This window comes from Macrotis lagotis, chromosome 6 (assembly GCF_037893015.1).
Source record: "Macrotis lagotis isolate mMagLag1 chromosome 6, bilby.v1.9.chrom.fasta, whole genome shotgun sequence".
NCBI classification, from domain to species: Eukaryota; Metazoa; Chordata; class Mammalia; order Peramelemorphia; family Peramelidae; genus Macrotis; species Macrotis lagotis.
In genome coordinates, this window is record NC_133663.1 from 76999362 (window position 1) to 77023497 (window position 24136).

The 24136-nt window shown below is 33.6% G+C and overlaps 1 protein-coding gene across 4 annotated transcripts in view; it reads left to right on the forward strand.

The window, feature by feature from the left end:
- The window catches only part of ERBB4 (erb-b2 receptor tyrosine kinase 4), a 1472307-nt gene that overhangs the window by 1053860 nt on the left and 394311 nt on the right, over positions 1-24136 (forward strand). The window lies entirely within an intron of this gene.

A 24136-nucleotide genomic window follows, 5' to 3' on the forward strand; every position in this document is an offset into this window, starting at 1 on the left:
CTTTATATTATGATTCTTGTCACAAGTGCTTATGAGAGCAAGATAAAGAGTAGTATTCTGGTGGTCAGACTGATATAATTGAAAATTATTAAATTAAAAATATGTTAATCTGGGTTTTAATTTGAAAAATGTTTTACAAATATCTCACTTTTAAATACTCACAATTATTCAGAGATGGTTATTATTGCCCCCCATTTTACAAATGAGGAAACTGAAGTCACATTAAGTAACTTTCTAGGGTTACACAAGTAGCATGTTCCTGAACTTGGATTTGAATTCAATTTTTCTTGTCTCTAAGTCTAGTGCTCTATGACTGGTGATTAACATAAACATCTATCTGTCTTTTATCTAGCTAGCTAGCTATCTCTGTCTGTCTATCAAAAGTCAACATTGTTCTAGTGTAGTATTTTAGCACATTACAAATTGTATTGAGAATGGTCTTATTTGAATCCACCAGAGGCCAAAATTGATAACTCTATTATCCTTCCCCAGCAAAAAGAAATCTTGGATGGTATTATGCATTTTGATGGAGCATAAGTTCATTGGAGGGTCAAGGCAGTAGAAAATGTGTAGGCATAGATTTGATTTCAGTATGAGAAACAACTTCCTAACAGAGCTATTCAAACAAACAAAGAATGTCTTGCTCAGGGAGTAATTGGATTTTTTCCTCACCTGAAGCACTTGTAGAAAGGCTAGTTGACTACTTATTGGAGATATTGCTGGAGATGTTTGTATAGGTATAACTTATATTCAGTGGACTCAGAGATCCACAGTTTTTATACCCTGTTGACAGAATTTTCTATGATGATGATTTCTGCAGGACAAGACATTGATGATGTGTAAGTCTGTGTGTCTGTGTGTGTTTGGCAAAATTTGAGCCCAGGTCCATCCACATCTAAAACCTGCTCTTTTTCCACTATGCTATATTGCCTATCTCTACCAACTTTACCTAATTACTAATATAACAAAGTTTGTTTATGGAATATTTTAAAGTTTTCAAAGTACTGTATACACACAAGAAAATATACATAAAATCTTATTTTTTGTGTAACTACATGAACTGTGCCTCACACAATCTCTTCTGTTTAAACAATACTTTTGATGTTTCTTGATGCTTCTCATTCCCTCATAATTTCTCCTCCATTATAATCTTCTTTTATAACAAAGAAAAACAGTAAAACAGTAAAATAAAACAAAACAGTCATATTGATTTTGATACCATTTTAAACTTTCCAAACTTGTACTCCATAATCACTCTCCATATGAGAGAGAAGTATGTTTCAACATTGCTTCTATAGAACCAAGATTATCATTATATTTAGTCTAAGCCCAAATTTGTTTTACCTTGTATAAAGCATTCTTTTGATTCTTCTTGTTTCATTTTGTTTCAGTTCATCTAAATTTTCTTAGTCTGAGTTTCCTTGTGTTTTTAGATTTTGTATTTATAATTAGGTTAAAAATCCCTTTTAGACTAAACTTTTGTGCTTTTTATGCCAATAATATTATTGATTTAAGAAATAGATGAAAATATTTAAAGAGCATAACTTCACATTCAAATAATCTCTTTACAAAAACAGGATGATTACATATATGTGATAAATTCATTTGCTTTAGAGAGTTTCTTAAGAACTGGTTCTGTCTATATCTCTTTTTCTAAAACATCAAAGCCTTGATTTTAGAAATGATTGTTTTAGATTCTTAAAACAGGTAAGACTGATCTTTACTGAATGAACCTACCAAGTTATAACTAGAATTAAGTAATAATAAATAGTTGCAGAGGTATCATAGAGTGGGGCAAAGAACAAAGGACTGAAAAGGTTAAAAGACTTCAATTCCAGTCCTGAGTTAGATGCTTAAGTAACTGACTCAATTTGGATGAATTATCTAACATTTCTGGGTTTGAAATTTGCTCATTTGTGTAACAAGAGCATTGAACTTTCTTTGCAATCACATTTTGATTATGATGTGTCAATTGATTAACCATTTCTGAATAGCTCACTCATATACCTATTGTTGATTCTTAGAAATATTTTCTGAATAGAGGTAACAGCAAGCTTCTACAATGAATGTGTGATACATTAAAATATATTTAACTGGGAGCAATGGATTAAATTTATAAAGAGGAAAATGGAGGCTTAATGTAAAAGGAAAATTGCGTTATTTGTATATGAAATGGGATTCCACAAGAGAGAACAAGTTTTCCTGTATTGTAGGTGATCAGGAATAGTTGTATGATTATTTGCTAGAGATTTTATAGAAAGGATTCTTGTTCATATCTGAGTTGGACAAATCAGAGGTGTCAAAATGCATCTGAGGCCACATGACTGCCTGCAAGATTTCTGAGTCAGATGAAAATGCAATTGGCAAATATCAAAAAATAAATACAAATATAAAACATAGGTGATGTTAATGTGTGGTTTTCTAGATCAATATGTGGCCAGCAAGGATCCTTATTTATAGTTTATTGCCACCTCTTTCTATTTGATTTTGTCACTATTGAATATGACAACTGCCACATTACTCTTCAAAATCTAAGATGCAGTGATTCATTGGAATTGTTTCTCTAAATTTTATGCCTATATACTCATTTTAGTATTATAATACTCTCTCTGTCTTTGTCTGTCTGTCTGTCTGTCTGTCTCTCTCTCTCTTTCTTTATTTCTCCATCTCCAAACACACATATGCATTCACATATTATTTATGTAGTTTACTCGTGTCTGACTCTTTGTGACCCTATGGACCATAGCATTCCAGACCCCCTCTATCCTCTCTTATCTCTCAAAGTCTGTCCACAGTCTGTCATGTCAATTGTTTCCATAGATATTATCCATCCATCTTATCCTCTGCTGTCCCTTTTTCCTTTTGCCTTCAATATTTCACAAATCAGTTTTCCAGCCATTCTTCTCATTCTATGACCAAATTATTTAATCTTCAGATTCAGTATTTGGCCTTTCAGTGAATTATTTCTTTACGTGTTTGACTTATTTGATCTCCTTGCTGTCCAAAGGATTCTCAAATATCTTCTCCAGCATCACAATTGTGCTGCCATTCTCAGCTTTTTCTGTCCAATTCTCACAACTATACATTACTCCTAGAAAAACGGCAACTTTGACTATAAAAATCTTATCATTAACAGAACTATTTTGATCTGTTACAATGTATAGTTTCATTCAAGTAAACTTCATTTTTATGGTTTCATTCTGAGCCATCTTCTCTCGGTTTTACTAAGATTCTTTGTTTAAATCTTTCTCTCTTCTTATTTCTATTAAATTTCTATCATTTCCTGACATCTTCAGCACTATATGTTTATAGAAAAATATTAAGTGTGAACACTTTTGGCATTATTGATGGAAAGCATTCTGTACTATGAATTTAGCAACTTCCCTTTCAGGTTAGTTATCCAGATTACAAATTCAGGTGTGAAGTCTTCTGAGTCTCTGAAAAAAAGGCCATGATGAGAGTTCTGTAGAACTCTATAGAGTTCTATAAAGAGCCCAATTCAAAGAAAACCAACCACACTATTTGACTAGAATTGACTAGCAGCAGTTCTTTGAACTTGGATAGGTCTGACCTGATCATTCTGTTATGCAAATGGCATAATTGGGTCACTATAGAAATGAACTGTACATACTTCACTCATGGTGAACTCACTTTGATAAGTTGTGGTCATGGTGATTTTTAAAAGTTTGCTTATTACTTCTAAGATTTAGGGTTTTTTAACTTTAGAAGTAGTTTTGCACATGATGGGAATTTTGTGTTTGTGTATTTATGAATTTTTTTTAAATGAAGAAAGCATTAAGCTATTTTAGATTCAAGATGATTCAAAGCAATCAGAACAGGAGAAGGGTGGGGTTACAATTGATTGGACCATCTTGCTCTTTTAAGTCATGGATTTCAAAGTAGATAGTGCAGTTTGAAAGACTCACTTAGACTTGAGGACATGAACATTGAAGAGAGACTGTACCTGACTCATTCATTTAGGCTACTACAGTGAGAATGGCTCTAATTGAGCTGCAGAAGATGTAAGATTGCAAAACATCCACAATGTTATCATTGTGATTTAAAAAGGTTAAGAAGAAGAGATAGCTAAGTGTTTCAGTGGATAGAGCACTGGCCTTGGAGTCAGGAGGACCTGAGTTCAAATGTGACCTCGGACACTTAATAATTGCCTAGCTGTGTAACCCTGGGCAAGTCACTCAACCCTATTTCCTTAAATAAATTTATTTATAAAAGTTTAAGAAGAAATTATATAAAGTGCCAGAAAATGAATCCGACACTAAATTTTAGATAAGTTTGGTACCAGATCCTTTGATCCAAAGATTCCACCACTAGACATTCACCAGGGATGTCACTGATATAAAGAAAAGCCGCCCTGCCCCACACTGCACACCATATAACTGGAATGTTTATAAGAGTATTTTTTATGGTAGCAAAAAAAAAAGGTAAACAGAAGAGATGATTATAAAAATGGAATTAAATAATCTAAACAAATTATGCTCATGTAACTTTACTGGGCTATAAGAAATGATGAACCTGATAAACAGAGAAGCATGGAAAGATTTCAGAAAAAGACATTTACAGAAATATAGTCCATAGAATACAGAGAAATCATGGACTGAATCATTTTTTAAAAGAGTTAAGGGTATTTTGGGTTGATTGGTGGTCAACTAGACCTGGAGTCAGAAAGACTTGTGTTCAAATCTGGCTTCAAACATATACAAGCTATGTGGTACTGAACAAATCATTTAACTCAATGTGCCTCATCTGTAAAATGAACTGGAGAACAAAATGGCAGACTACTCCAGTGACTTTGAGAAGAAAACCCCAAATGGGGCTATGAAGAGTCAGACATATCTGAAGTCACTGAACCATAAAAAGTACATTTATTTTACTTTAATTCCTTAAAAATAGGCACTATGTATTAATTCTAAATTAACCAGCACATGTATTTCTCTTAAGTATTCTAGATAAATGGAAATTTACAATCATTTTGATTTGCTGCTGCCATTCTTTTGTTTGTTAATTTTTCTCTTATTATTATGAATATTCCAATTTTAATAGACAAAAAGTACAAAGAGAGCAGTGCAGTGTATTTATTTGCAAATACTTGTTATTATGCTTTATTCTTCATATATCTATTTTATTTGATTTATGTATGTGTGTATACATGCATATATATATATAATATATATATATATACACACATGTAAAAAGATTGTAAGAAAATTGTCCCCATTCATCTGGAATTTCTGGATATTATTTTCCTTCTCTCCTTCCTTTCTTAATTCCTTCTTTCCTGATTCCTTACTTTCCTATCTCCCATCCTCTTCCCATCCCTCGCCACCTCCTCTGCCCTTCCTCCTCTTTTTCCTCCTTCTCCTTTCTCCTCCTCTTCCTTCTTCTTCTTCCTCTCCTTCTTCTTCCTTCTTCTTCCTCCTCCTCCTTCTTCTTCTTCATCTTCTCCTTCTTCTCCTCCTCCTCCTTCTTCTTCTTCATCTTCTCCTTCTTCTTCTCCTCCTCCTTTATCTTCATCTTCATTTCCTTCCTCTCCTTTTTTCTCCTCCTCCTTCTCCTTCTCCTTCTTCTTCTTCCTCTTTCTTCCTCTTCCTCTTCCTCTCCATCCCTAAGCACATGCACACACACACATACACACATACACATACACTTTGTATTTTATCAACTAGACACTAATTCAAGCCCCTACCTCTCATAGAATTCCTTCTTTGTAACACTTAAATGGATTCGAGCAAACTAAAGCATCACATTGATCATGTCTGAAAAATGCCTGTCTTTTTTATTATTTTTTTCCTGCTTTTTGGTGATGCATCTTTAGTCCATCCTCTCTTTACCTAAAAATTGGAATTTAGTCATTCAAAGTCATGTTTATTTACTAATAATAAGGCTCACCTAAAAAAATTACAAACAGTATGTGACTGATAAATTTTTGTCTTTACTTATGCTATTCTTCTTTTTACCTACTCCATTCTCCCAATTTCTCTCTCTGTCAGACCCTTTTCAAGAACCAGCTCAAAATGCCTCATCTAAATAGATTTTTAAAAATTATATTTATACATTTAATCCCACAAGCCATTATTTAATATACATTTTAGGTAAGGTACTATGTCAGGTGAAGGGGAGATAAAAGTGAAATTAAATTATAATGGAACTCTATTCATCACTCATATTATCCTTTCTTTCATAAATGTTTGTATTCAAAAGTAAATTTGTATTGATAAATTCATATAGATGTGTACATAGATAAACACACAAATATCTATATACATATATGTAAAAATATATATGTAATAGCATATAATATACATTGTATATTGAATTATATATATTCTTACAAATTACTTTAAATATCTCTTTCAAAATCTCCTAGTTGAAGATATATATCTCTAACAAATATAAAACAATTCATATATTCCTGCAAATATCTTTATCTATCTGGGTCTCTGTTTCTGTGTCTTCATCTCTCTTTGTGTCTCTCATTATGCATTTACTTTTTTTCTCTTACCCTCCATCATAGTTATGTCCTCCATACCACTAAAATAACTATAATTTACCTAAGGAGATAATTCATGCAACATAATTCCTAGTTGTTCAATGCCACAAAAAGCCTTCTTTTTAAAAAAATTAAAATCAGCCCACAGATTGTATATGGTTCAGGTTATGTTGTTTTGACCTTCTCAAAAATCTTTCATATCCAATCCCTTCTCTCTAGGTTACTATGGGTCCATAACAAGTTATTTATGCTCTATAAGCCTCAATATTTTGCCATCAATTAAATGAAGATAATAATAACAATAGGACAAAGTTCTTTTGAAAATCAAATAGAATATATGTAGTTAGCTATTTAAATTTTTACTAAAATTAATTGTCTATGTCTTTATGAACAAATACAATAAACCAATTTCAGCTTCATGTCACTTGAGGACAAGAGAATTGATACTTGTGATTTCATCCGTGCTGGGACCTATTGATGTGCACATCCTCTCTATGAATACATCAGTACTTTTTTCTGTTACTTAGAGACCCGGTCTATAGTTGTTATATGATCTTGACTCAACATTTGGATAATGTGGCTTTGTATGCACATTGATGGGAATGGTCAATTTTTGAATGACATGAAGAACTAATAGTATTCTGTTGAATATAGCATTCTCAATGAAATTGCTGTAATGTCTTCTACAAACTATAGCACCTGAGAAGATACTCCCCAACTTTGTACCTTTGTATTGGATAAATATTTTGCTCAACTTGAAGAGAGTTACAATGGAAATGTTTCATGCTAAGGCAAGCTTTATGAATGTGTGCATGAAAAGTTTCAAAGATTTTTGTGATTCATAGCATAAGAGGAAGAATTTCAATAGAATATTTGAAGATTTCTTATAGCTCTTATCAGAGGAGGATTCCTTTTTTAAAAGGAAAATTAATTTTTAATACATGACTCTGATTTCTTTAAGCTTTTTTAAAATGAGCAAAATACTGATAAAGGAAATGTGATTTTTTCCATTTCATAGAAAATTAAATATTATTCTTAGAGAATTTATCTCATAGACAAGTTGGTTGATTATAAATTTACATAAAACTGACCACCTTGTAGCAAGAGAAGAAAAATGGCAATCAGAGTATATGATCACTCATGAATTTCACTGCCAGTACATTTCTTCCAGAATGACCTCCAGAGATCCTAAGCAAATAAAAAAAATCAGTGCCTAGAGGATCTCTTAAACTTAAAGTATGAGCTTTTCTTTCTACTACTAATAAAAATCCAACATGAAATATTGCTGCTTAATATATAGTAGACTTAATGTTAACAAAATTTCTCCATAAAAATGAATTACAGGAAAGCATTTTAGGAGAAATATGTTTGGTCTAATATATAGAATCTTTTCCTCAAAAAGAAAGAAACCTCTGTCCTTTCATAAAGTTGAACCTGATGGGATTGCTATTTGATACTTGAAAAATCTACTCACCTTAAAAATGAATCTAGAAAAAATTAATTACAAACATACATATGCATAGTTATCAATTATTAAGCTAATATATCTTTGAGCTCAAAATATATGTGCAGAAATAACATTTAATGTTGTCTCCACATGTCCAGAATTCTAAGGGGATCCTTAAATATAGAAAATCTAATTAGAATAAAGTATTTAACATAATCATTTAAAGTGCTAAGTCTTTATTATTTTTTCTCAATCATAACAATAATTCCACATAATAATGATCTACTTACCAAATCCTACTTATACTCTTAAAACTGAATTTTAAAAATAAATTTAAACTTTTTTGTTAAAAAAAATCACTATGTCAAATAATCAATGATTTTATTTAATAGCTGGTCACTTTTCTGCCTTGGCTGAATTAATAGGCAATTTCAACTAATAAAATTCCTTTTTAGTGCCTAATTTTATTTGAAAATCATCATACTTAAGGATAAAGTCACAAATAAGTAATAAATTATATACTTGGCATATTTTATGGTCATGATATGAACAGACCTCCCAAGTTTAGGGCTTATCCTGATTTTTCTGAACCACTGACAAGATGAACCATCACCACCTTCCTTCCCTAGCCTGATCAACCCTCTTTCCTTCCCCTTGTAACTCTGTAAAGGGAAGAAATACCACTATTGGGTGTACCTTTCTTGGCTCTCTCTTAGATTGCCTGATTACTTGCAATGCTTGGATGAGGTGGCAGTCAACAATGCCAATCATCCCCATACTCTAGAAAGTCATTAGGCCAAATAGAAAACTATATGCCATCTCACTTCTTTCCTAAGTTCTTTCAAGAATCAGCATCATCTCTGCCACAAGGAGTTAATCTTATGTTAGGGAAGGGAGGGGACAAGGGAAGGTAGGAGTGGAAGGGGGAGTTAAGTATATAAGCAAATCTCTCTTTTGTTCTTGTCATACTATTCTAAGGTCAAAATCCTCTTTAAATTTCTCATTTTATTTTTAGCACTTATACAATTTCCAATGACTAAAAAAATGAATTTTTTAGAAAATATTAAATAATCTCATTTTTATTGACTTGAAAAATTATCTCTAATTTAAATTGAAGCTAATAATGTCAAAGAAATAGACTGTTAAAATGTATTTGGTTTTATTTCAACCTTCTAATCATAATGTGAAATATCATATTTTGCTTAGTCTTATGATTTATCCTTATTCTTTTTTACTTATTTTTCAGTGTACAATTTCACAGTCACTGAAAATACTGATCCTCTAACTAAAATGGTTTTCATTTTACTATAGCATTAAGAGATAGCCTGGTATAGTGGCGGAAGCATTGACTCTGGAGTTAGAGGAGGAACTGGGTTCAAATCTTTCTTCCTCCATTTACCTGTGTGACCAAGTGATTTTCTACATCTATAAAATGGGGTAGTTAGATTAATTGACCTCTGTCCCTTCATTTTTTTTAGTTATGATCCTGATGGGATTACCATTTGATACTTGAAAAATTCTGCTCACCTTGAAAACAGATCTAGAAAAAATTATCTCTTTATGTGCAATTTGTGATATCTATCCTTTATAAGTTTTAGATTTTAGTGATAAAAAACATAAGTTAAAATCATTGAGGACTTCAAGAAACAAGTATAGCTAGTGTTGTATACTATATAATTCTGAAGGTATTTTTCTTAATAAGTTATTATGACAAGAATATTATAAATGGGAAAAATGAAGCTTAGAAACTTGTTCACTGGGGCAGTTAGGTGACTCAGAGGATAGAGCATTGCCCTGGAATCAGGAGCATCTGAGTTCAAATCCAGCCTCAGGCATTTAATTCTGACTTAGCTATGTGACCTTGGGCTAGTCACTTAACCCCACTGCCTTACAAAAATCAAAAAAAGAAAAAGAAATAAACTTGTTCATCCTCACACAACCAGTGAGCAATAAATATTTATTAAGGGCCTACTCTGTATCTTGTATAGTACCTAGGCACTTGGGGGATAACAAAAGGAAATCATTCCTGCTCTTCAGAAGCTTTACGTATTGTCAAGGAAGACAAGATATTCTTTAATTCAAAAGTATCATTTGTACACAAAAACTCTCCTAACTTAATGTTTAAAGCCCTGTCATTTTGAATGGTGCTATCTGTAATAAATGAATGATTTTGGAAATTTGTTCTTAGGATACTTGAAGGTAAGTTTTAATTCAAATAAACTTTTTAATGGGGGTAGGGAGAAAGTTGGGTAAGAAAGAAAGATTTTCTTATCAACTGTTTGAGACAGTTCTATTTGACTCACCCCCACCCCTCCAGAGAGTGATTTGGATCTACCCAAGATTTCTCTTCCATTTATATTGTCAGCAATATTCTACATTTTTCTGCATTCAACTGTTGCTGCTATCAAAAGCCTACTGAGTTGCAGCCAAATGATGTCTGCATATTCGTGATGAGCTTATGATTTCTGAGGCAAAAGGGCCAAATGGCATCTTTTTTTTTATGAAAGGTCACATCTGTGCAGTACATTTGATCTGTCATATAGTGCCTGGACCCTGTTATTATGAGGCTATCTCCATCATCCCTTCAGATTTCTCTAGTACCTTAGGGACCTAAAGCTGCCAGCATCCAGTTCACAAACCCAGAGCATTTAATTGAAGGCAAATCTGTTCATCTTGGCTCCCTAAGAATCCAGGGAGTAGCTGTTTGTATACTTTCTTATGTTAGACTAGGTAATCTGAGGCCATGCTCTGGTAATAGCCCCCAGCAGCCTAAGACCTTATGCTGGGAATGGGGAACATGAAGCCTGTTAAACCAGTATCACAATAGCTTCCAAAATGACCTTCTTTCCTTTCCAATCCATCCTTCCTACAGCTGTCAAACTGAGTTGATTTCATAAAATGCAGATTTCATCATCTCATTATTGTCTCAGTAAACTCCATTGCTTCCCTTTACCCCTAGGGTCAAACCCCTTGAACATGTTTCATGATCTTATGACATGTCATCATCTGATGTCAATCTAACTTGCCATCCTCATTGCATATTAACCCTTTTCAAGTATACTTTGGTCCAGAAAAACTATCTTGTCTTTTCCTCATACTCAGCCTGACATTCCTTACCTCTATGCTTTGCCATAGCCCCAGTTGAAGAATATGGTCCCTCTGCATTTCTCTTTCTGAGAGTCTCTAGCTTCCTTCAAGCCTCAGATCAAATGGCTCCTTCCATATGAGGGATTTTTTGTTTTCCACAGTTGCTGGTGCCTTACCTCAAAAATCACCATTCAGCAAATAGATATCTCATCAATTATTTTAAAAATAAATTAATCTGTAAATCAACCAGAATTTATTAACTACCAAGTGCTTTAGTAGGAGCTCAAAAAAACAAAGATAGAAGTGATAGTGACTGTATTACAGTCTCATAAAGGATGACAACTGTATATCTATAGGAGTATATAATATAAATTATACACATGCAAATTATATACATATGCAAAAGTTAATATAGAATAAACATATATATACACACACATATATGGATATATTAATATAACCTGAGTTCACATATTAATACATGCATATCTTGATGTGAATATAATATAAATGTACTTATATGTATACAAGTATGAATGTTATTCTGATTGATCTCCCATTCTATCAAGGAACCCAAATATATATTACCACAAGGCCACTGAATAGGTAACTAATACACTCTGAAATAGGAACATAATATTTTTTAGCTAAATAGTTTGTAGTTCAAAACTCTTATTTTATAATATAAAGAAACCAAGAACCAGAAAATTTTATTTTCCTTGCCTTGGGATGCAGATATAAAGATTTAAGCCTAAGTTCCCAATTTCCAAATGCAGAGTCTACTTCATTGCTTGAGTCCATCTGGTAAAATGGAAAGAGCATTGAGTCTAAAGTCATAGTACCCAGGTTCAAATTCTATCTTGGAAGGTACTTGCTGTGAAACCATGGCTAAGTCTTCTATTAATAACTTTAGAACATTCATATAATAAAACACTTTACATGTGGAATCTCATTTGATCCTCACAGCAAACCTATAAAATAAGTTTACTATTAATTCCATTTTACATATGAGAAAACTGGAGAAAAGTAATGACTTGCCCAAGATTACATATTAAGAGTCTGAAGGAGGATTTAAACTTAAATCTTCCTGGATAAAGGTTCAGTGTTTTGTTTATTCCACCTTTTAAATGCCTCATTATAGCCCAATTGAAAAATATTGATTTCACCAAAATATATCAGATTATTATGTCTATAAACACACACACACACACACACACACACACACACACACATACACACACACATGCCTCAAATTTTCATAGCAAGACATTTGTTATAGAACTGAAAAGAAAAGAAAGTCATTGATTAAATTTTTGAGAACAACCGAATAAAATCTGATGCATAATAGTAATGGGACACAGACTATATCTTAAGAAACAGTAAATACAAATAATTCAGCGAAACTTGGGAAAACAGTAAAGATAATAGATTTAGGAACATTAGACTATAAGGTTTAATTTCCATTTTGCAAATGAGGAAACTGAGTCTGAGAGAGGTTAAATGATTTGCCCAAAATACATCAATGCTGAATAAAGTAAACCAAAAAAGAATGAATGCAATGTAAATGGAAGCATCAATAAAACAAAATGAAATAAAATAACCAAGCTTAGCCCCTGAAAAGATTTGAGGCAATGTTCTTCATTCTCTTCATTGCAAAAGTAGGAGACTAAGGGTGTAAAATATTGCATATATTGTCAAATGTGTTAAATGAATTTCTTAGTTTTGCTGAACTATTTTTTTCTTTTTTTAACTTTTGGTATTAGGGAAGGCTTATTAGGAGAATGGCATATTCAGAAATGAATGGGATATAAAAACAAATAGCACAAAAATTAAGACATTAGTGACACAAAATATAAAATATTCATTAGACTTTTAACAACCCTAGGCTTAAACTATGCCATATGACAGTGAATACCATATTATTACTAAAGTATGTTCCTATACAGGTTTTTATTGATCTCTTTATTCATATGACTTCTACCCCTACTTCAATTGAAGTCTATTAACACTCAAATTTTCTTTTATTTTAATTGATAAATTGTGCAAATGAGGCTAATATTTTTCTTTAAAGCCATAGCAAAAATTTATACCAGAATGTGGTTGCTGTATACTCAAACTTTATTTTTAATTCTTCTGTTTAGAGATTTGTAGACCATAAATTACATTATCAAAATGTTATTGTGCTGAAAAATGTGTGTGTGTGTGTGTGTGTGTGTAGGATTCCTGACCCATAATTTAATTTATAAAGGGAAATTTCAGGATAAAAATTTTCTCTGTGAATACATTTGTACTTTATAGTCTTAAAGAATTTTCTCAGACTCTTAGAAATTTTTCATGGCTATAATCACATTGGTTGGTTCTTGTCCTTCATTATCAAAGAAGACCAAAATGATATCACTATGTAAGAGACAAATTTCAGTGTGTTCAACTGTGGTTGATCAAGTCAGCTCAGAATGGTCTACCAGGTCGGGCACAATTAGTCCATGTGAATACCTGGGATGTTTATTATAAACTCACATATCTCACATTTCCTTTGAACTGCTTCCATTCTGCCTTGCTCATAGAGCATGGCTGTATGCTCTATGCTCTCTGATGAGGGTGGGTCATGTTAGGCAATCCTGTGCCAGTGTTTTTCATGATGCACAATTAATTTGAAAATTCTTAAGAGAGAACTTCAGGGTATCCCTGTATCATTTCTTCTGACCCTCTTGTGAATACTTCCCATGTGTGTTTTCTATTAAGTAGTCTTTTTTGGCAGGCATACAATAGGCAGTTTAACAGTTTAACATCACCAGTCCATTGTAGTTGTACTCTCTATAGTAACATTTGAATGCTAGGCAACTCAATAAAGGACCCCAGTGTCTGGTATCTTTTCCTGCTAGGTGATCTTCAGAATCTTCCTAAGACAACTTAAATGGAAGAGATTCAGTTTCCTGACATGGTGCTTGCTAGTGAACTGTCCAGGTTTCATAGGCATATAGCAGTAAGGTCAACACAACGGCTCTGTAGACCTTCAATTTGGTAGTCAGTCTAATACCTCTTCTCTCCCACACTTCCTTTTGGAGTCTCCCAAATATTGAACTAACTCTGGCAATGCGTGTGTCAACCTCATTGTCAATGTGTGCCTCCTGGGAAAGGGCACTGCTAAGGTAAGTGAACTTGTCCACAGTACTCAAAACATCTCCATTTGCTGTAATCTAAGGATGGTGCAATGCTGGTTGATAGAGCACCTGTGTTTTCTTGATGTTAATTGTTAGACCAAAATGAGCACAAGCAGAAAGGGAATCAATCCATCCTTTGTTACATCTCAGCTTCAGAGGTTGCATTGAGGGCACAATCATCTGCAAACAGAAGATCATGCACTAACAGTACCTTTATTCAGGTCTTGGTTTGTAGCCTTTTCAGGTTGATGAATTTCCCATCAGTGCAGTAGCTGACCTTGGGACCATTTTCTTCCTCAATGAAGGTGTTTGAAAACATCATGCTAAAAAGTATGGGAGCAAGGACACATGCTTGTTTTACACCATCAATGGCAGGGAAATTACGAGAACATGGTCCACTATCTAGAACCCAGGCAAGCATACCATCCTGAAATTGATAATACTGATGAACTTTTCTGGGCAACCAAATTTTGACATAATTTTCCATAATTCCACATGACTGAAAGTTGAACTTTTTGTGCTTCAACTGTAGGGTAGGATGTCCACCTGCAATAGTAAACAAGTCTGGATTAGGTTACTAGACAATGTTTAGGGCACCTTTTCTAGCCTCTTCCTCCAACTTGAAGGTGAGCGATCCTTTCAAGGTTTCTCAGTCACCCAGGGGCTGCTGAAATCCTCTGGCCTTGGCCACCTGTGGCAGGTCTGTGACTACAGCTCCCAATGTATCTGCACCTGTTACTTCATTACTTTTCTGCCACCATAGTTTGCGATAGGACTGGAAAAGTGACATGGATGATGTCTTTTGATTCATGTGTAAATTGGATTTAAGTACGGCAGAATTGCGCAGTCATTGGCCTCACTCTCTCTTCCAAAGTTACCATGATTCAGTGGCAAAACTGAGTCAAGGCAACCGATGATGACTGTGGATTCAGTGGATGACCTTGGTGTCTTCAGTGTCTAAGTAAGCTCTAAGCATTCCATAGCACCTGCTTCAGCTGCCTTCATGGCTGTTGGAACAAAGTGGTCCCATCTGCCCATTCTACCACTGGAAGACTTCATGTGCTTGATGTAGACATGCCTCCCCGCACCAACTCACCAAAGAGTTTGAGACTCCCTCAATTACCCTCAACCCACTTTAGTCCTCCTTCCAAAATAATTTCCTGGGGTGTGGTTGCTGTGCATGTTACAGCTTCCTGGAGCCACAGGTGAGAGTTAGGTGCCTCAGGAGGACATCAGAGGTGGAAAGCCATATAGGGTGTGTTTAAAGAAGTCTAGTACCTCTGGTGAGAGGACTGCCAACGATTTTTCCATACCTTTGATATCTACCTGAGCCTGGGTGTAGGGTGTGTTCAAGGAAGACTAGTGCTTCTGATGATAGGACTGCAGAGCCTTTTTCAGGACTGCTAGTATATGCTAAATACAGGATTTGAATACAGGTTTTTCTGATTTCAAGGTGCACCATTTATCTATTATGCTGCCTTTCTCCCTGCCATTTCCATGTAAGCAGAAATTTGAATAGGATTCTCAATCATTCATAAAATCTTAATTGAATGCTTTAGCATGGCATGGAAATGATCCTGGGCTTAATAAAGCAAAAAGGACATAAATTCTGTTAGGTCATAGCAAAATAGAAAAGCTTTGAATTCAGTTCTGAGGAAAGAATCCTTTTTATTTTTTTCTTGGCCATGGAATAGTTTGAGCCAAAGGCAGCTCATAGAAGCCTCATCGCTAACTCATCTTGTGATAAGTTTGGGGGACAATTTACCAATCACTGATGAATTGTGATCTGATTTGGTGTAGAGAACTTCTTCACCAATAAAATCAGTGACCATTCATGGCATTAAAGTCAATTATTTAGTACAAGGTGTTTTTTAAACATTTACATAAAAGAACAGATGAGATGGTTCCATTAACACAGATTTATGAGGGTACATCAATATAGAAAGGTTTGATTTTATGTCTATCTGTACTTCTTTCAAAATCATGAATAAAATATATCATAAATGATCTTAAGAAAATCTACCTCAAGTGAATTACACACAGCATTTTTAGGAGTACATTTTGTTTTAGTGCTTTAAGGTATATTGTAAGGAAATACATACATACACAAACACACACAAATATACACATGCAGTACTCAGAATGAATTGATTTATTTTGGCTACTATGTCCATCTAATAAAAAGGAGAGAATAACTATTTGTTGACTGAGAATGTATTTTCTGTAATTTTTTGATCTCCCTCTTATGGAGACTTTTCTCATCCGTTAATGTTAAAAGAAATGGTGTTGGGGCAGCCAGGTCCTTCCTCCAAGTGGATAGAGCACTGGCCCTGGAAACAGGAAGATTTGAGTTCAAATATGTCCTCAACACTTAAGAATTACCTAGTTGTGTGACCTTGGGCAAGTTACTTAACCCCATTGCCTTGCCAAAAAAAAAACCCAAAATAAGAAATAGTATTAATCAGAATTAATCAATGTTTTCTTCTTTATATATTTCCCATTTTTGAGTCAATAGATTTAGAAATTATTTTATAAATAGAACTATGTTAATTTTGCAAAATACTTTTTTGTAATTCTTTGAATTTACTCTTCATTTTGACCCTTGCTCTGATTAATCAGTAATTTTTCTTTCCATAAATATCTTAATCATAAAAAACTTATTTGTTAATATCAGATAATTTCCTACTTGTCCATTTCATTTTATGTGAAAATGTTCCATATTTCCATGACTGTCTTCTTGAGGAAAAATATTTATGATGTACAAACATACAATATCTAATTAATTTAGAAATGTTCAACTTCTTAGATTGCTTATAAAAAGGAATTTCCATCAACATTTTCTGACTTCTTCAGTGATTTTGTTTCTATTTAAAACACCATCACTGAGAATTTTTACTGGGATTGTAGAGATCCAATTAAGTTCTTTGCATATCTTCTATTCATCCTCTGCTATGGATGATGACCCATAGACTTCATTTCATTTCTACAATGGTCTTTTTTAACTTATGTTAATTAGGAACACTAAAAGATGAAATATCCAAGTAACACATGAAAGATTATTTCTTTTTTCCTTTGGGTATAGGATGAGATCTTGTTTTCTAAGTTCTTCATTTTCATTTACAAGAAAAAATTTTTGAACTTTCTGCTTACTTTGCTGTAATTTCTAACTATTGGTTTTACTATGGGTTTCGAGTAAAAGTTTCAAAATTTTATAATTAAGGAAGTATTATATTAACTTTTTTTATTTAAATGTAACATGCAGAGTATCAACAATTGTATCATTTATCATTGATATAAAAATTCTGTGATCCTTTATTTCACCATTCATTTATTCCCTTCCCACCCTATCCACAAACATTCATTCATATTTCATGTATGACCATGACCAGAGTGTTCATCACCTAATGACCACCTCACTACAAATGCACTCTTCTATAAAAATTGAAAACCTCTTCATTCTAAATGTATGCCAAAGATCTTCAAATGATAGATATCAAAGCGGTCAGGATCAACATTTTAAAAAATCCCACCATGTACTGGAAGAAATATGAAGAGCAATGATAATAACTTTGTTTTACTATGGAAAAGGTTTATTTCTGCCCAATAGCATAACCACATTGATACCTCTTACCTCCAAAGTCTTTGTCCTTTCCAGAAATATAATTCAATCTTGTGTTTTAGCTATTCCTTAACTCAGAGAACTTAATAATTAAATGCCTTATTTTAAATTTGCCTCCACTTGAATGAAAGCAAGCATAATATTCTTTACAAGGGTAAAAAGAAAAGGCATTTTATTCTTTCCAAAAAAATTTAGTCGATAGCACAGCTCAGGTGAGATAAAGAGATATCTATCCTTAAAGTCTCCAGAGAAACTGCACTCAGAGTTAAAGGTTGCCTAATAAATACATTGGAAAGCTTCCTTAAAGAACTTTATAATGCTCTTTTGCACCATGTCACTGAATAGAGCATTTTACTTCCTCAGCATGTGACTATCACTCTGCTATGTCAAAGGTTTCTCAAGCCTCAGTACTGATCGAAGATGACTTCTTTTCTCTTATGAGTTTCAAAGAAGTGACTTCTCCAACCTTTTGTTCCTTGCTACATAGAGAAACTTTCCTTTTAGCTTTCTAGTTAGGGGAAAAAGATAAGTCAACCTTAAATCCCATCAATTTGAAGAAAGGATGAAAATAAAGTAATTTAGACATATTTTACATAACTAAATACATATATTATATGTGTCACTTTGCATGCATTTAACTTTCCTCCAATTGGAGAAAAATGCTTTCATTTAATGTCTCTAGAATGAAACATGAGCTGTTCTTTGTAATATTTAAGACCTTTACAACCTGTTTCCAACTTCATTACTATGGAATGCTCCCTCTCATTCAGATGTCTGCAAATGTGAAGGAACAAAGGGAAGAAAACATTTACCCCCACAACAAAGTCTCCATTAGAAGACTCTGCAGAATTATTCTGTTCAGATAAATGAGTGTACCTCAAAGAATACATCAATAAAGTAGAGGCAAAGTAGACAGTAGTAAAACTAATCAAAGATCTCAGGGCATAGGGATCCTTGCCTTGTATCCCTCACAGTTGTCAGAAGAAACTGGGCCGGTAGTCCCCTTAGTCTCCTTGACACCTTTTCTCATATTCTTTGTTTTTTTTTAAGATAATGGGGTTGACTTGCCCAAAGTCACACAGCTAGGAAATTATTAAGTGTCTGAGGTCACATTTGAAGTCAGGTCCTCCTGACTCAGGGCTGGTGCTCTATTCACTGTGCCACCTAGCTGACCCTGTTTTCTCATATTCTTAATGACTTATCTTTCTAAGAATATTAGGGAGAGGTGCTCTGTATGAAATCAATAAAGGGCAACAACAATCTGATATTGTAATTTTTTGTGGTTGTTGTAAATGTCATTGTTATCACCATTGTTTTTACTATTATTGCCCTATTTGTTGTTCCATCATTCAATTATGTCTGACTCTTCTTGCCCCTGTGTCTATGAGTTTCCTTGACAAAGATAGTGGAGTGATTTGTTTTATTCCAGGACAGGTTTATTTGTTTTGCCCAGGGTCATGAAGTTAATAAGCGTTTGAAGTCAGATTTAAATTTGGGTTTTTTTTCTGATTCTAGGCCCAGTACTCTATCCACTATGTCATCTTGCTACCCCTATTGTTATCCTAGCCACTAAAATTAGTAAATTTTGTCCTGCTTAGACAAATCATTAATCTTCTTTTCCCTTTTCTGTCTACTTTTCTCTACCACATATTTTGATGTGATACTCTGAGAGTTTGAATTATTTGAATAAATTAGCATTACTTTACTTTATTGGAATCTGCAGGAAATATTATTAGGAAGCTAATGATATCAGTCCATATCAAGTTCCCATTCTTTATCGGTATCAATATGCTCCATAGTTCAGGGAAGTGAATTTTTTCTCAATGAAATAATTAGATAATGCTGTATCTTTGCCTCCATAGTTGAAAATACAGATAAAAAGAGGACAAAATATAAACATCTACTTATTTGTGTTTTTCTGAGGGGAAAATTTCTCTGTTTACAGAGTCTAAGGATTCCAAATGCTTCTAACTGGATCTGTAGTGCCTTGCAGATCATAAACACGTTGAAGTTACCATATAAAGAGCCTCATTGAGAGCAGTAAGGCAGTTCTGCAAAAGAATGCAAACCTGATTAGATGTGAGATTCTTTTTAATTTAAATAGTATGTAATTTATACAATTTCTAATGCTTGTAGTCATTTAATAACATAGAGTTTTGGTTTCTTTGCTTGTTTAATTAAGTAATTATATAACACAATTCCTTTAACATAAGTGAAATAGAAAAAGTTCTACAATAATGAAAGATTACTTAACTATTATGTGAAGCATAGTTTAACTGATTTGGTTCAATCCTTCTGGCAAACTATTTGAATTTCCATGACAAAAATTACTAAATGTTCTATAATCTTGCATCCTTTAATCATGCCAATGAATGTATATCACAAGGATAGCAAAGTCAGACTGAAGAAAGATAACATATATTTAAAAAAATAAACTTTTTTGAAATAACAAAATAAATAACTGGAACCAAAATAGATTCCTATTAAGGAAAAACTCAACAAATAGGAATATTATTACACCATAAGAAATTTTTTCACCTTCCCTCCCCTTCCCTCTCCTCTCCTTCCCTTCCCTCTCCTCTCCTCCCATTCCCTTCCCTCCTCCCCTTCCCTCCCCTCCTCCCATTCCCTCCCCTCCTATTCTCTTCTCTTCTCTTCTCCTCTTCTCTTCTCTTCTCTTCTCTTCTCTTCTCTTCTCTTCTCTTCTCTTCTCTTCTCTTCTCTTCTCTTCTCTTCTCTTCTTTCTCTTCTCTTCTCTCCTCTCTCTGTATATATGTGTATATACAAATACACACACATACACACATATATGTGTGTGTGTGTGTGTGTGTGTGTGTGTGCACTTATATGCATGGGTACTTGTCTGTATTTACACTTCCAGACTACAATTAGGCAAATAAAAACAACACTGAAACTTGGACAGACTATGACAAAATGGATGATCTTGGTCCTTACTCCTAAGTGGTGAAGTTGATGCAGCCCTAGGCATAAGGTCTAAGATTAGAGTTCAAATTTCACTTCAGCCATTAGCTATAGAAAGTTATTTAACTTTCTTTCTAAGTTTCCTCAATTAATAATTATAATAGCAGCTAGCTACTAAAGATTGTGGTGAAGTTTAAATGAAATAATATATGTAAACCACTTAATCTGACATATAATAGGCACTTAATAAAGATTCCCTTCCCTTCATTTTCCTCTCCTCTAGTCTTTTCCCATCTTCCCTTTCCATTTTCAAAGGAACCCAGGTGAAAAGGAGCTTAGTGTTATGGATGAAGGCAGATTATTAAGGGCTTTAAATAATAAAAAGAACAGTTCATATTTTAGCCTAGAGAAATTAATCATTAAAGCTTTTTGAACCATGGAATGACATGGTCAGATCTATGCATTAGGAATGTTTGTTTGGCAATATTGTGGAGAATTGGATTAGAGGAGGAAGAAAATAGAGGTAAGAAGATTGATTGAATCTATTGTAATAGTTTAGGCTTAGCAGTAAAGTCTGAATTAGGACAATAGTTATGCCAGTAGATAGAAGGCTGTAGATATAATATACATTGTGAAGGGAGGATCAATATTTCACAAGTGCATGGATATATGGATTTAGAAACAAATGGGAATTGATGATAACTCTGAGAAGACATCTCCTCTTAGTTCATTGCATATATCAGAGATTTTGAGAGTTGGAAGAGATCCCAGAGTACATGTGATTTAACTCATCCATGGAAAGGAATCTCCATTACAGCAGACAAGTAGTTAGTTGGAACCTTCTTGAAGATCTACAAAATGAATGGCTATGGGCTTGGAAAATGTCAAATGTTAAAAGTCTTAATAGTTTGTATCTTTACTGAACTTCATTCTCCCTTCCTAGGTTTTGTTCTTTGTTTAAAGGATTGATATCTAGGAGGCAAAGAGGAGAATACTTTAGGAGATGTAGGTCATATAAAATCAAAAGATATTGCTATTTTAAAAAGATAGAATTGCCTGAGAGGTTTTGTGACTTCCTAGAATTATGTAGCTTATATTTTTTAGAGGGATAACTTGAACCCAGACTCAGAGACAATCTATATGAAAGACAATTCAGTAAAGGAAGCTATAAAAGATTAAAGAAGTATACAAATAATACATCTACCTTTGGTATAAAAATTTTTGGTGAGAAAAACCAAAAAGAATCTCTTAAATGACTATTTGGGGGTATTCTACTCTGTAGAGGGAAAATATTAATCAAAGAAAAGACTTTACCCTAGGATTATGGCCTTCTCTCCCCACCAGGTATCTGTTTGACCTAGATCAGCTTCCAAATTTCTTTTTTTTTTGTAGTTTGATTTAAGGAAGATCAAATGCCTATGTCATTTTCTCAAATGAAATATAGAATAGAATAGATCATGTTCCTAGACTCTTAGTTCTTGAGTTTATTCTCAAGAATACAAAAGAATTCTTGAAGTTCCTGAAAAATATTTCTAGATATCATTTGCAATAAAGAATTACCAAACCTTAATCTAAAATAATCTACTCATAATAGCATCTCTGAATCAATGCCTCAATAACAGTTTAGATTAACTCTAATATCTATTCCCATTTTGTCCTATAATTTCATAACTAAATATCAATGAGATAAAGTACTTTATACAGTTTATTTATAAGAACCAACCCTTAAACTATGAGGTATCACCTCACAGATTGGATAAAATGAGAAAAAAGAGAAAATGACCAGTGTTGGAGAGATTGTGGGAGGATTGGGACATTGGTGAATTGCTGGTGGAGTTGTGAACGGATCCAACCATTCTGGGGAGCAATATGTAACTACCCAAAGTGCAATAAAAATGTTCATTCCCTTTGATCCAGCAATTCTAATTCTAGGCCTATATCTAGAAGAAATCATAAAAAGGGGGGAAAGTTCCATATGTTCCAAAAATATTCATAGCAATTTTTTGTTATGGCAAACAATTGGAAATTAAAGGGATAACCATTGATTGGGGAATGGCTAAACAAGTTATGGTATATGAATACCATAGAATAATATTGTTCCATAAGAAACCATAAATGGTTGGACTCTAGAGAAGCATGAAATGACTTACAGGATCTGATGCTAAGCAAATGGAGAAGAACCAAGAGAACAATGTATACATCAACAACAACACAACATTGTGAGATGATCAAACTTGATGGAAGCAGCTCCTCTCAGCAGTTCAGAGAGCTAGGACAACAGTATTAGACCAGCTTTGGACAATGCTATCCCCATTCAGAGGAAGGAAAGAAAACAAAAGGAAAAACCCTTCAGAATCTGATGAACACTTTATAAAAATTAATCCTAATTCCTCATACATTAATTAATTCCTCATCCCTTAATCATAATTCCACATACCAAAAGTGACTAATCTGTAAACATGTTTATCACAACTATGTATGTACAATGTGAACCTGACTATTCACCACTGAGGGGAGGTGAATGGGAAGGGAGGGTGGAAGGAAATTTTGTAACGTAAAAATATACATATGCATATGGAAAAAAATAAAATCTATTTGAAGAAAAGAACCAGCACTTTATTAGGGTCAATCCCATTTATAGACATCAAGTTGATTGCAAAATGTAGTTTATTCCCAGAGGGGAAAGAAAGAGAAAGAGTGAACTGAATGTTTTATTAGCCTAATTTCTCTCAGACCACAGATAAAACCATTTTGGTTACCCTGATCCTTCAGTCTTTTGCAAAAGGACATCAGGAAATTTTGTTGCTGAATTCCTAACTCCATCTCTGACCAATTAATGGTATTTTTCTCTTGTTTCTGTTCTTACCACTTGGTTATTTATTCTGATTCTCTGATGTCTGTGGTTTTTATCTTAAGCTAGATATTGAGAATTTGTCCCAAAGAATAAAGATCCCCTCCAATCATTTCCCTTACATTATGTTCTTTTGGGAGGGAAATGTTTTGCCCTCAAGTCATCATCCTCATCTTCATCCTCCTCACCTCTAATCCTAATTCTGATTCTACTCAAAAACCAGACTAATCCCTAGGATGACTTGGTACATCAGGCCTCCTCACAGGAACTTGACATACTCTTGCCTACACACACCCCAAAAGAATACTGAACTTGTCATCAGAAGACCCAGTCCAGTCTTGGCTCTGCCATTTAACAGCTCTATAATATGGACTATTTAATTCATACCACTGATCCTCAAATATAAAATAATGAACTTGGATTTGGTGATCTTCCAGGTCTTTTGAGTTTTGATTGTAGTCTTATGTGTGTCTAGTCCAGTACAATTACAATCTCAAATTTTCTTAAAAAAAAATTATATAGCCTAGTTTTCACTGCACAA